This window comes from Hipposideros armiger, unplaced genomic scaffold (assembly GCF_001890085.2).
Source record: "Hipposideros armiger isolate ML-2016 unplaced genomic scaffold, ASM189008v1 scaffold_589, whole genome shotgun sequence".
Taxonomy (NCBI): Eukaryota; Metazoa; Chordata; class Mammalia; order Chiroptera; family Hipposideridae; genus Hipposideros; species Hipposideros armiger.
In genome coordinates, this window is record NW_017731939.1 from 741,256 (window position 1) to 756,730 (window position 15,475).

General features: G+C 35.2%; 1 pseudogene; it reads right to left on the minus strand.

Annotated features, from left to right (window-relative positions):
* Positions 1 to 11,188: 11,188 nt before the first annotated feature.
* LOC109371726 (rho GTPase-activating protein 17 pseudogene) lies at positions 11,189 to 13,668 on the minus strand (annotated as a pseudogene).
* Positions 13,669 to 15,475: the final 1,807 nt, after the last annotated feature.

A 15,475-nucleotide genomic window follows, 5' to 3' on the forward strand; every position in this document is an offset into this window, starting at 1 on the left:
CAACGATATTTACCAGTGATCTTATTACTTTCGTGGATAAGCTAGTTTTGGAAATTTTTATTCTGCCATTCTGAAAGTGTGCCTTTTTTGGATTTAATTTTGCAGTCGAAGTGTCTCATAAGAAATCTTCACTTTTAATAAACATTGGTAGTTTCAATCTGCATCCCTTTCTAGATTTTAGGTCCTTAGTAGGTTATTTTTTAGATTAAGCTTTAACCTAACTTTTCACAAATATTGAAGATATGTATGAATATTGCATAAAAATATTTAGAGATAACGGTGAAATGCAAATTGAACACATTATAGCTAATTGTTTGAAAGGTATAAAACATTTAATTAATCTATAAATATTGTGTGCTAATATATTTAAATAGCTATCATGGTCTTGAATAGCTACCCCATTTTTATTAAATTTCACAAGATTGTATTTTTGGTTTGCATTTAGACTTTTTTGTGTACAGAATATTTAAAGAAAAGAAATATATTATATGATGTGGTCTCCTTAATAGATTCCAGAATAAAATTAGCTCTACCTATGATGATTCATATAAATATGTGGGGGTATTCCCCTACTTGTCTGCCTACTTGGGTCCTGAATTTTGGTGTCAGGTTATAGTCATGTAGTTCTAATGTGGATAATGTAAAGTGAGAAATATTTACAGGTAATAATATCCTTGTTCAGGGACATTTTTAAAATGATATGGAACTATTTCACTACAATATGAAGTCAGGATACTGTACATGCAAATGGATGCCTAATGGACTTATGTTTCACTTATTCATGATGATCTGAAAGAATTAATGTTTCATAGTTAAGTGAATCTCAAAATGCACCCCCAGGAAATTCTTGAGGGAGAATTGGAGCAAGTTTACAAAACTGATGAAGTTGAAATTAATCAGATAGACCCTTATCCAAAATAAAAATCGAAAGTGCAGCTTAAAATGTATGTGTAAAATATATAGATATAGGATAAAATATGAAACAACTACTTATGTTATTATTTGCACTATTTATTTAGAATAAATCTATAATATTTAAAAACTTACATCACACTTATACTTTAATTAAATATAAACTGTTGATACTATCCCCAATATTTAACACCAATTACCCTTGTGTCTAAACTACAGTCTTCCAATAAATAGTTTATTTTACATTTTACACATCTGGAATTTTCACTTCTTTTCAGATTTCTTTTTTTTTTTTAAGTTTTGAACCATAACAGAAAATCTGAGCAAGTCATGAGTGACTCAGCCCCTCTCTTCCCAACAAAGTGGTTCAGGTAAAATAATCATGTACATCTGACCTTTAAATATATTACTGCAGTGATTGCCAAAAGGGCAGCTCAATGCTTTACTGCTCTGCTGCACTTTCACATGTAATACTTGAAGTTGACATTTATAAAACTGCTGGTGAACTCTGGAGACACCCTGATAGCTGAGGTGTTATATGAATCTCTTTATCATAATAATAAATATGTGTGTTAGAGAATAGCACTGAGATCTTTTGAAAGAAAAGGGATGTTTTATCGTTTAGTTAGTTGGATAACTGAAGAATAAATATAATTTCATTTGCTGTGAATATACAAATTCATATACATTTTACTCATAGTAACCATTTAAGTAAATCAATAAGAAAAAGCATATGCAAAAATGTCAAAGGCAAATGTACAATACTTGATATAATCCCCATTTGTTATTGCTTTTTTTTTTTTTTTTTACTTTCCCCACATAATATCCCTAATACAATGTTTATTTGGCAATAATTGTCCTCATGGAAGGCTAATGGGAGATATTTCATGTGCAGCAAAAATAAAAACAAAACAAACAAAAACTTTACTAAAATAATTTTGTGGGTTTCATTGAGACAAATTATTGCTAATGTGTTTCTATATTTTAATAAATTCAAATGATAAAATAAGTGCATATTTTAAAAAATGTAATGAATGCTTTTAGCTATGATATCTAACTTTAGAACATTTTCAGTCATCCAATATATGTGCCATATATAGGTTTAATCATCCTGGTGAATTTCCTCAAGACTGCAATTATACAGAATTTAACTTTGGGATAGGCAATTCTGTCTATTATTAACATTTATGCTAATGTGTTCTTCAAAGGTTGAAATATAGTGTCCAATTATTTGCATTATAAACATCACTATGTTTGTCATGTTTAAACTTTGGTACACATAATTAATAGGAACCACATTTTCAGTTGATTCTTCCTGAATTCAACTACTTGTATAATATTTATGTTTATAGTTACATTTATTATTTCAATTTAAATACACTTTCAAAAAGCATGCAAGATCAAATTTCATTAAATTTAAAAATCAGTGAAATTTACTGGTAATGCCATAAAAAAATGTTTGTTGGAAATTATGGTATTATTCAGCAAGTTGACTAATGATATATTTCTGAATAGACACCCATGTAAACACTGATAAATATATTTTCAAATTAATTCATATTGTATTGTAGACCTAAAGATAAGAGGTAAAGCCAAAAAAATTTCTAGAAAACTATGGGAAAATTTGCATGCCATTCATTTACTTAAAACATGATCCATAAAAATATACATTTGACAAATTGGACTTCATTGAAATTAAAAATTTTAAGAAAATGCAAATTCAAGTGCAGAGAGAGAGAGAGAATATTTGTAAATGAACTCTCTTATAAAGAACTTGTATACAGAATATATAAAGAATAGTCAAAACCCAATAATAAGTAAACAAGTAACCCAATTAAAAAATTGATCAGATACTTTACCAGAGAAGAAATATACATGGCAAGTAATCATATTAAAAGATATTCATCATCATTATTTATTAATGAAATGCAAACTAAAATGCACTTATTAGAATGTCTTTAAAAATACAGGGAATACTGCTCCTGGTAGAAGATACAGGACAATTGTAACTCTCATGTTGCTGGGGGGATGCAAAATTGTACACCCTTCTAGTAACAGTTCAGCAGTTACTGATAAAGTTAAGCATACATTCATCAGAAGACCCAGTATTCATACTTCCAGAAATTTGTCCAAGTGATATGAAAACCTATGTTTGCACAAACCTGTGAATGAATGTGTATAGAGACTTTACTTACAATTATTACAAACTGGAATCAGTAACATGATCCTCAACTGTGAAATGAATAAACTATAATACATCCAAATCCCAACAATAGAACACTATTATTCCACAATAAGGAATGAACTATGGTTACACATGACAATACAGATGAATCTCACATACATTTTGCTAAGTGAAAGAATCCAGACTCAAAAAGTCACATTACATGATTTCATTTATGTGACATTCTTTCGAAGACAAGCTTTAGGAACAGATAACAAACCAATGATTACCAGAGTCTGGAGGAAAAAGTGGAGGGGTTGACTACAAAAAGACATAAGAAAATTTGGGGAATGATATATCTTTCATATCCTGCTTTTAGCAGTAGCTCTAAGACTGTATGCATTTGTAAAGATTCACAGAACAAAGCACTTAATAGTGTAAATTATATAGTATGTAAATTATGGCTTAAATTTTAAAATGGAAAAATCTATATACAGCACTTCATACAAAGCTTGGATGTCATAATTGCTCAATCAATATAACCTAGTAATATAATTGTCATTGATTGCACAAAGATATATAAAAATGAATAAAGATGTATAGATTGAAAAATAGAGAAACAATTTCATTAAAAGTTACTTTGCTGTCCTTCATGTTTTCTCAAAAACCTCTTTTATGTAACCTGTCTCTAAAGTTGAAAAAGATTATGTCTCCTCTGTGCATTTTAATTCACCATTTGAATAAAACAACATTATACCTTGCCCCAGGCATGTAATCTCTTATTAGCATAAAATTGATTTAAAATATATCAACATAGAATGTGAACAGTAGTATTCAATGAATTGTTCATACAGCTTTTTTGAGTTTATTAGAAACAGGTTTCTTTTGCCTTTTCAAATTTCTTGTAATATCATCTTCACTGTTAAATCAAATACCTCTAGAAGAATTAACTTGTGAGATAACTCTAAAAGTAATTTAATATTACTTAAAATATCTTTTTAAGCAATATTCAGCATCTTTTAATCTTTAAATGAAAGCTGAAGTAACTATTAAAGTAGTAAGTTTTTTCAAAGTATGGCACCACTACTGAAAGTGATATTGTTTTTAGTCATTTTCCAAATATTTTAATAAAATGTACAAAACCCCAAGACAACTGTTCAATAGTAATAAAGTTACATAAATTTGCTATGTAGGAATTACGGTTTTAGAATATGCATTATATGACAATAAGAGGAATTTCTATTGTAACATTAAAACGTAAAGTAAATATTAAATACATATTGAATAGGAAGGTACTTGGGTGTTATTTTTATGGGGTTTCATGGTACATCATTCTCTGCCCTTTTAAACTCACCTATGTGTTTATATTTAAAGTGGATTTTTCATTTGTAATATTAGTTAGGTCTTATTTTATTTATTCATGTTGGCGTCTGTGTTTCAGTTAGTATATTTAGAACATTCCCATCTGTAGAGATTATTAATATAGTTGGAATAATATCTATTATATTTGTATCTGTTTTCTATGAATTGCATTTTTTGTTGTTTCTCCCTTTCCCTTTTTCTGCCTCCCTTTGTTTTAACTATTTAATATGATCCTGTTTCTCTCCTCCCTCAGCATATCATTTATATCTCTTTTTGAAAATATTTAATGGTAGCATTGGAATTGATATTGTATATTTCAAAACAATCTAAGTTTCTTTGAATAACACTATACTGTTACATGTACCCCTACTGTGCTGCTGCCCATGTAGTGCCAAGTACCTTAGAGTGTTTCCATCCTTCCCTCCCATCCTTTTCTGGCATTGCTTTCATTTAGTTCACTTATCCACATGCCATAATCACCTGATACATGTGTACTCTTATTACTTTAACAAAGGGTTATCTTTTAAAACATTTAAAAATAAGATTTTGTTTCTCTTTATTTATTCTTTTTCTGGTTCTCTTCCTTTATTTAGATCCAGTGTCAGATCAGTGAAATTTTTCATTTCCCTGAAGAAATTCTTTTAACATTTCTTGCAGGGCAGGTCTCCTAGTGATGAATTCCCTCAGTTTTTATTCATAAGAGTCTTTATTTCTCTTTCGCTTCTGAAGGGTAATTTCCTGGAGATGAAATTCTAGTTTGTTTCTTCTTTTTTATTCAACACATTACATACTTACCTCATTACCAACACAACATATGCATACCTAATTGCTTGAATAATCTGTGAAATAATTCCATTGTAATTTTTATCCTATTCCTCTATAAGTAAGGTATCAGATCCTCCCCCTGGCCATCTCTTTGTATTTGGTTTTCCACAGTTTGAATATAATGTATCTAGGTATGGATTTTTTTCCCAGTATTTATCGTGAGAATTGATATAGTCTGATCTCCCTGGGCAGATGGCTTGTTATCGGTGTTAATTTTGGAAAGCCCTTGGCCATTATTTCTTTTAATATTTTTCTTCTCCATTTTCTACTTCTTGTATTTTGATATTGTTAAGTAGTTCTTGAATGTTCTTTTTTCTTTTGTAGTTATTTAACTAATTCTTTTTTTTTCTCTTCGCATTTTGGTCTGTAAAGTTTCTATTGATCTTATTTATTCTTCACTGATTCTTTTTGGCCATGTTGAGTCTACCAATGAGTTCATTAAAGTCATTCTTCATTTTTATTACTATTTGATTTCTAGCATTGCCTTTAAAAAATTATTTCATTGTGTGAACATTGCCTAATGATTCTTTTACAGCTTTCCATTTTTCTCTTTACATTACCCACCCATTCTTGCATGCTGTCTTCTCTCTTCAGTAGAGCCCTTACTCTGAATTATAGTTATTTTTAAATCCTTTTCTAAATCTAAATATGGCTCTGATGCTTGCTTTGTCTTTGCAGGCTGTATTTTTGTTGCCCTTGGCATGCTTTTAAATGTTTTGTTGAAAGCTGGACTATTTGTACTGTTGTTGGAGGCAAGGCAATTCCTCTGCCCTGGCAGGCCCAGAGAAGGTCCTCAACCAGCGGGTTCTTGGAAGTGCACAGGAAAGAATTCAAGCACCAGCCGAAATGCAAGTAAAGCAAAGACACGTTTTCTCAAGCATAGGAGAGGCAAGAAGCAGGCTATTCCATAGACAGGGCAGCACTGCTCCTGCTGGGGCTTGGACCTTTATTGGATGTCCTTTTAATTAGGGGCTGTGCATTCTAATTCATAGGAAGAATATTCAGGGTTTTCTGGGAAAGGGCAGAGAATTCACAGAGGGGCTCCTTCAGCCATTTGGGGTCCTTTTAAGGGCATTCTGTTTCCGATAATGGTGGTGCAGAGTACGTCTTTTAGCATTCTACTCTATTATAATGAGCATATAATGAGTTTTAGGGTCACTCTCAGATGAAGTCTGCTGCCTTGTTGGACTTAGCTGGTTTCAACCAGTTCACAAACCACTAACTGTCCATCCCACTTTAGGGCCTGGTGATAAGTTTCAGTCTCAGTTTCTTGTTCCGTAGCCAGCCCTGCCTTTCGACTACTTCATTATCAAGTAATAGAAACAAGGAATGTAAATCTTTAGTAAGAACTTATGCTAATTTGGCTAATGCTTAGGTTGTGTTATTTAATGGTTAATATGTCTAATGTTTATTTTAGTTTTAGCACAAGAAGCTTTAGCTTATTACTCTAGCACATTTTGTTTTTGTCTCCTTCCTTGGCTTTGAGGCTTTCCTCTATGCTGCTTTTGGAGACAGCCTTTGTTTTATAATCCTTTCCAGCATAATCCACTGTAATTAAACTGGAGTCCTGTTGGGCTGGTGGTAAGGTGTTAATAGGAGCATTCTGTAAACTTTAAATTTAGTATCTATCTTTTAATGGCCCTCTGTCTCAGGTGGCTTCATAGTGTTTCTGTCCTTTCTTTAGTGCTTTATTTTTTTCTCCTCATGCTCTACTCCTTTCTCTAACTGCAGCATTACCAATCAGTTTCTTCAAAGTTCTGTCCCCTGAGGAAAATGTTTGTTTGTTTTTTATTTAATTTTATTTTTTTATTCCCTCCAGGAAGACTAGAGAGGCTGAAGCAAGCAGGAATTCTCTTCTCCTAGATGGGATATAGCTTCAGAATTGCACTCTGTTGAAGTTCTTTCCCTAGGAGTATATGCCTTTTTGTTATTGTTAAGGCTGTTCTTATTTCAGAGTGGTTACTTTTCCACTTTTTCTTCTAATGCCATTAGGAATCTTTCTCAAATTCTCAATTTAAGAATCTGGTGAGATTCTCAGAGGAAAATTCACAAAAGACTGGAGACCCCTATAATAAAGTGGCACCCCGCCGCCCCAAGACTGAGGCCTCCTGGAGTTTCTCTTTCTCACATTGAACCCTTCTCTGAAAAATCTCTGGTACCCTCTTAGCAGTACCAGATGAGTTCTAGTAAATGTTAGAAATATTTTTCTATGAAAACACTCATTGTGGTATAGGCAACTTGGTTACTATCTAAAATCAACAACAATGGGAGGCTTTATAAAGACAGCTGAGATTATCTTTGTGTCATGTATCACCTGTCAACAACATAGTTCTAGAAAACTGTAAAATGTAACAGAGCCAGGGAGCAAATTCTCCAGGGATGTTTAAGCAATGTGAAATGGATTTTACACAATTTCCCATCTCTATGGACTTTGAATATGTTTTAGTTATTTTGCATATATTTTTAGAATAAGTTAAAAATTCATTTTGCTAAAAATTGCAGCCAAAATAGTCACTAAAATGCTGTTTGATTTTATGTTCTAACTTGGGGCATTCCAACATTTATATCATGTGACCAAGGCACACTCTTTATGGAAAGAATTATAAAAGAACTCTGTGAGCTGATACCCTTTACTCAAAAATCACACTGTCATTACCACCCATAATTTTCTGGAAAAGTTGAAAGACTCCCTGGCATCCTTAAATTAAAATGAGTAACATTTCCAGAAACCTTTGAATTCCTTTGGCCAAAGTCACTCTGATTAGCCCCAAGGGCCATAGAGTTGACTCATTCACAGACTTTTGATTACCTTCCATGAGTTGATCATTAAAATGTTTATGCATTTAAAGATTTTAAAATCTTTTATACTAGACTGTGCCCTGCTACCAGCACATGAGGTAAAATACTGCAAGGGACTCATGTACCATATCCTGTCCTACCGCCAATAATTGAGCTTGCATTCCTTCCTCATGATGTTGAACAAGGATAATCCATTTATCGGAGAAAAAAAAATCACAGAAAAACTACTCTTGAACCTTCTTGGAAGCAGCTTTATCAGGTCATTAACAACAAAACCAGCAAGTTTCAGGGAGTCAATCCTTGGGTTTAGATTTTACAACTAAAGAAGTAATTCAGAATTACGCACAATTGGAAGGACACTCCAATAGGGGACCTCAAAGTGAGGATTCTCAGATGTCATGAAGAAAGAACTCATCTTCCCAAGTACACAGCTGGCCAAAGACCTTCAGGACAATTAGATGATGTCATATAGTGTACTGCTTCTACTCAAGATATCAAACCTGGACCTGTGTCTAAGTCCTGTTTTGTTTCTTATTGTTTGCTTATAATCATTCTTCTCATTGTTTTTTTGACCCTTGGTTTTTGTGGGGTTTTGTTGGTTTGTTTATTTGATTTTGTTTTTTGTTTTGCATTTCAAATGACCCTTTTTCTTCTTCCTTTTACCTGTATTATATTTTTAAATCAAAACATGCAAACTCTAACATAATATTTAGATTAGCCCAAACAGTTACGGCCTTCAATTTCACCTACTACTACTGAATTTGCCACCCATCATCAGAAACCCCATGATAAGCATTTCTGGCCAATTCTTTCATTAAATGATACTTCAGGGAGTTACAGCTGAATAGTATTTTTTCTTGCAACTATATGGATAAACAACCATAAACAAATATGACTTTGCTAGTGCTACTCCCCCTCAGCAAAAGAAAAATAAATCATTATAAATCTATTGATAAGATCATAGGTAATTCTAAATTTGAATTCAATAATCTTCACAGGGCAATAAGCCAAATAATTGCCACCTAAAGAGACTAATAGAGATCCAAATATGTAACTAAGCTAATGTAAGGCTTTGATTCTGACTTTGTGTTTTGAACAATTTTTTATTTTATTTTTATTTTCCATTCACCACTTATTGCCCCTAGCGGATATTACTTCATTTGCAGCCAGGGTTCCTGAACTTGTTTGCCTCAGAAAAATACCTCCTAAAATTTAGGAATATATTTGAAGAGTTGTCTGTACACGGAGACCCAAATTCTATAAATAACCAAGTCTGGAAATTCTAACCCAGGCACAATGTCCAAAACAGGGCCACTCTTGATTTTTCAAAAATTCTACTCTTCAAAATTACTGATTCTTTTTTTTTTTAGTGTGAACAATCAGAGCAGTGTCCCCACTGGTGCTAATCATACAAAAGAAAAGACTGAAACAAACTTCTAATATTTATGACAGAAGTTGTCAAAGATATCACCTCTGCCCTAGGTGGCATATAGTTCAGTCTGAACTTGTTGTCATAGACAATTACATTGCAGTCAATTTTTTGTTGGCAAATCAAATTGATGTCTGTGCCATTGCTAATACTTCTTGCTGTACTTAGATGAATGAAGCAAGCAAGGTAGAACAGGCTACATATAGTCTTAAGGAAGAAGCTACTTGGATGTTTAAGTTTGATCCTCATGGCCTATGAAATTTGTTCTTTTGGCCTGGGTTGGGAAGTTTGGATTCCTGATTCCTGTTAATTATTGTTTTTCTTGTGGTAGTATTAATGCTGTTCCATTACACTCTGATCAGAATCTTAAATGCTTCTGGGCTGAGGCTCTCTTGTCATGTTTATACCTGACAAGATTACCCTGATGATACTACAACAAAAAGGCCAAGAACAGCTTGTCATACAGTTGCATAAGGACACAAGTAGATCCTCAAGCAGAGGAGATCTGGGTCTACCCTTTTTTCAGTTGGCCAACTATGCACAAGTGACAGCATTATCAAAAAAAAAAAAAGATTGATTAACGGAATACATGTATGAACAATGGCCAGATCAGATGTGACAATTAGAACTCTGACCCACAACCTCTAAAGAAAATGGCCCAGGAAGATAAGTCACAATTTGTGCAGAAATTGACCCAGAAGAGTCAATGACTGCTGACTTCCTGGTTATTTTTTCCCCGCGTCCAACTAGAGACCAACCAATGAAGGCCAAATCAACACCAGTAGTTATGGTTTGAGGAGGGACAGGGGAAAACAACCCATACTTAATACAAAATAGTTTTGCAGCAAGAGTGAAGGAGAGGAAACTCCTTCCCAGTGTATAAGAATAAAAGTCCAAGTAGGAAGTAGGTGACTTACAATTAATGTATTTTATTCAATAAATATTTAACACATTACTTCTTATTCATTTCAAATTGCTGTTGGTAACCTGCATTAACAGCCATGGCTAACGTTCTCTATACACATCTCAGTAAAAATACTCTTTCCACTCTAGGTATTTTGTTTTGTTTTTGCTTTGACATGTTTTCTTTCCCATTTAAAGAAAATCCCCTTCTTCAAGGCACAGGTCATTCAGCTTTATGTGCCAGCTTCCACTTTCTCCTCCAGCTGGGCAAAAGGCAAAGTCTTGCACAGTAAGGTGTTCTTTTTCCCACTAATAAAAGCTTTTCACTGTTTGTTCTGTAAAGATAGATGGCTGACTGCCCCTTTACCACTCACCAGGGTGGAAGAGGTCAAGGGCTAGGAGGTGGATTTCTTCATGAGGCTGTACTCTCTGGATCATTGTCCATTAATAGCAAAATGCAGCTGGGCAATCTTTGCTTGCTGAATATGAGTGCATTTCCCAAACATGCAGCCAAGTGGTTCTGAAAATCTAGAATTGGTGTCTAAATATTATAACTTCAGTTCTTACATAATATGGCAGATCATATATCCATTATTATTTGGAAAGCTGTCAGTGCTGTGTTGGTGAGAGCGCCATTCCTGGCTGAGAGAGCATCAGGAAGATGAAGGGGTGAAGTCACACTGGATCAGTAACTTGGCTTGGATTCTGGTCTTGGTCTCCGTAAAGGTTCACTATGTAACTGCACAGTGTCAAAGTTGCTCACATCTTGGGTTTAAGAAGCTAGCAGTCAGGGGTTATCCTCTTTGGGTAGAGTATGGGGGCATTGGACTCTGGGGAGAAGTGTGAGATGGCTACTCAAATCCATGCTCACTGGGCAATGCCATGGGATTGACAGGCCCCTGGCTAACCGGTTCATTATGTATTAGAGGCTGGATTAGTTTGGGGCTGTGTCAGTGGGGAAGTATGAACTCATATAGGAAACAGGCTGCTGCAGTACCTCCAGGGTGCAGAGAGCAGGGAGGCAGCAGAGGGCTGGCCTAGAGCCTGTCCTGTGTGATGAGTGCAAGGAAGACCTTTCACAGATGTCTTTAGTGAGAGACTGGGTGAATGCTAAGATATTCTTGGACACCTCTAGTCCCCAGAATGGCCTGAAGGGGGTTTTCCTGGTTAAAGGGGTACTGGAGCAGGATTTTTAACAGTTCGGGGCAAAGTATGAGTACTAAGACCAGAGGGATTGTGAGCCCTGCCAACAGAAATCTAATAGGAACTAGCAGCTGCCTGAGCCTGGTTTTGACCATTAGTTATCTGACTCCAGTTGCTTCCTGGTTGTAACCTACAGATACAAGTCCTTAGGTGTGTCCACAAAGTTTGGGATGCTCCTATCCTCTGTTCTCCTTTCAGCCCTAGAGCTCTGGGCCCACTGAAACCAAGGTGATGTAGGTGGGAGTGGCAGCTGAAAATGAGGAGATGTGTGAGTTTTTTAGAGTGCCACCCTATAAGACCATAAGCTTCACATCTAAAGTTCTCCTTTTTTTTTTTTTAAAGATTTTATTGGGAAATTAGGGGAGGGGAACAGTGCTAGGGAATCGGGGGAAGGGGAACAGACAAGTTGCTGTCATTTTGTTCTTCAGTCTAGTTGTGGAGGACGTTGCTTCACTGGCCCAAGTTGGCACCATCATTGCGCTCTTCCCGGGCGAGGCAGATCAGTCGCCGGCTTCTGGACAGCCGCTCACTGCGGCTGCTGGCTGCTCATGCTGGCTGCTGGCTACACACGGTAGCCCATGGTAACCCACTGCAGCAGGGGCTGCAGCCTACGACGTCTTCGGCGACCCACGGCAGCCCAGCCCCGGGTCAAGCTGCCGTTCACCATCTTAGCTGCAGAGGGCAGTGTCACTGTCCCTCATATGTGGGATCCGAACCGGGGCCCACTGACATCCCAAACCAGTTCTTAACCAAAGCGCCACTCGGCCGGCCCTAAAGTTCTCCTTCTTAACCAAGTCCTCTTCCGTCACCACAATGCTAGCAGGCCCCTGCTCCAAGACCCTTGGGTTAAAGTCATTTCAGTGTGGAACAAGTGACTGGGATTCGGGTGGGGAGAGGTACAAATGCTTCTGATACATCAAGCTCACCTTATTAAGGATGAACCATTCGGCATGTTGGATGATCTGTTCAATCACTAACCACATGAATGGATGTGGCTACAGCCATTTCGGCAAGCATTCCTTCATTTTTGACCCATAATGAAAGTTAGGAACTGAAATGATTGCAGTGTTTCTGGGAGCTTGCTGATATGAGCAAGCTCCATGAGTAACTTGAATAAATACATAAAATTAACAGGTTTTTGTGGTGGTAACTTCTGACACATTTTCCATAAATCTTGAAACTGTTTTGTCTTAATCCTGCATACTTGCAACTTGTGTCCATTATTCACAGATAAAAAGTCATCAAAATGTCAGGCAATTCCTGTAATTAGGACTTCAAAGTAACTGCTGTAACACAGGGGTCTGAATAGAATTTAGATAGATGAGAAGTAGGACAGTCTAAAGCAGCTCTCAGTTTTGTTTTGTTTTAAACTGGAGTCCCCAGCCCCGATTAAATAAACATCCTTCTCCATGTTGGTCTTCAGGAGCAGCGTGACACAGGCTTCAACTGGAACCATTTCAAAGGATTCTTTCAAAGGAGTCCCAAAGCTGGTTCCCACTCACTTATCTTAATCAGCTCACATTTCAGGGAGGGTTCTTCCTAAGGCTGCTAATGCTTTTCTCTGGTAATCTGCTTGGGTTTCTAATAATGAACCAACGAATTTGTGATACTGTTCTTCTTTGGCCATACAATTGCACATGACTGCTGCAAGTTGATCTTTGCTCTGTTCTACTCTATTTCCAGCTTTACTCATTTCTTTCTTTAAGGTATCTATTTTAGGTGAAAGCCCCTGAAAGTTGACACCTGAAGATCTGTGAGCTTAGTTCCACCTGGCTCTAACCAAAACCCAGCCCATAACCATTAAATGAGCTGTTTCTTCTGTTTCTGGTTCTTTGGCATTGCTATATGCATCCATCATCTTCCCCAAGAGAAAGTCTTAGAGCTGAGCTGATGCTTCTTGCATATCCTGTGTGAGAAATGTCAAAATGCTTCTTCTGGCATTGATACCATGCTGCCCCTGGAAGCACATCATCAGGTTCTTGTGGGAATGGTAGCACAGTGATTCCACCATGTTTATATGAAGCTTGAGCTGTCACAGATTTTCACAGAGGACTTTAGTTTCAGTCCTCATGTGAAATGGAGTTGGAATGGTCAAGTATGCAGTGGAGTAGTAAAAAGGCTTTAGACAACCTGACTTTGTATAGAAGGCAATGTTTTGGATGCACATTTGAGAAAACATTTAAAGTGTGTTTATATTTTGCAAGTTCAGCATTGCTAAGTAATCAAGTGAACTGGAAGAATTTATCAGTCAGAATCCTTCAGGAATGACAAATGGATGATTAAATTGACAAAGTCTGCATTTATAAATGAAAAATTATTAATTCACACACAAAAGAACAGAGACATTCTGGAAAATATTTCCTAGGCAGCATTTTTACTGGTTCTCTCACTAATCATGCTAATTGTTAATTCACATACCACATACCAATAACAGATTTTTTTACTGAAAAAGAACTCAATAACTCCACTATTTGTCAGTTCTTACCTACACAGCTGACATGGTTTCGTAAAGTATTTTCTTTCAATTAAATACCTTTCCTGAACACTTGTTAACATTAATTTTAAAACAGTAAAATCAGCTCAGAAGTTTCTCTTTTTTTTTTTTTCAAATCATAGGCATTTGTGAATTTTATCACAGGTAGGATGAACAACTGCTTCCTTACATCCATTCCTCAGGAAAAAAAATATTACAGTTGTGTAAATAATGATCTATTTTTGCTAAAAGTATAAATCATCTGGTGTTCTCTGAAGAAAAGATTGTCATCCTTGATAAAAAGAAGCTATTGCTTGAGGAAAAAATGTAGATACTGGTTTTGAATTTGATCTATAATAAGAGATGCATGAGGAAAATTTCAAAGGAATAAGGAAATATTCAAGTATGCTTAACTTTTATAAAACCAAACAGAATCATATAGTTGAATTTCATCACTATGGACCACTATAGAATTTTTTATCCCAACCCTGCTTTGGTGTGGTGTGAATATCATACATAGACATTCCATAACATATTGCTATTATTGTAATTTAAGAACATTTATAACATAAGCTCATCTTACATTATTACCATTTTCTCTGTTAACTGTCACTAGGTTTCTCAATGCTTTTCAAGGCTTTCTAAAAAAACCAATTGTTTGTGTATTTTGTGTAGTCATTAAACTGAATAATTGTTTGGCTTTTAACTGTCAGCTTTGACTAAAAATGGACCTCTTGCAGCAAAAGTGCAGAAACTCAGTTCATGCACATGTATACAAACTTTAACCAACTTATTTAACATGTGGTTCCTTGTTCTCCCATTTTAATTAATTTCAACTTGAAATATTGTTTGTAATAAATCACCTACTTGGAATGAGGCAGGAAAAAAAGTGAACAACTAGAATAAAAAAGACTAGATTGATAGGGCTGATGGTTTACATAACTGTAGAGAAAAAATACTGGAACTTCCTAAGCAGTTTTCATTGTCAACTCAAATTTTATGGTGATGTTTTAAAATGTCAGTTATTTTTATCTTGAGACATCTTGTATGGAAGGTAACTTGGATCTTACTGCTACTTTCCCACTAAGGCGCTATATTTTAAGTAGTTATTTATTTCTTCTATTAGATTCAGTAGTTTTCCTTTATCAGTCTAGCATGGGCATTAAACACAAGTGTGCATCCAGTGTTTAATAATCATTATTACCATCACCACTATCTTCATGATAATCACGATTATGATCTTCATCATCTGAAACATCACCACTAGAGCAATTAAAAAATTGAAATGTTGCTCTGTGCCAGTGGATGAATTGAAGATTTACATATATATTTTTTCCATTTATTTGTCACAATACTAAGTACTATATTTTGCTTATTAAGAAAATGTGACTGAGCAGTTATGCAA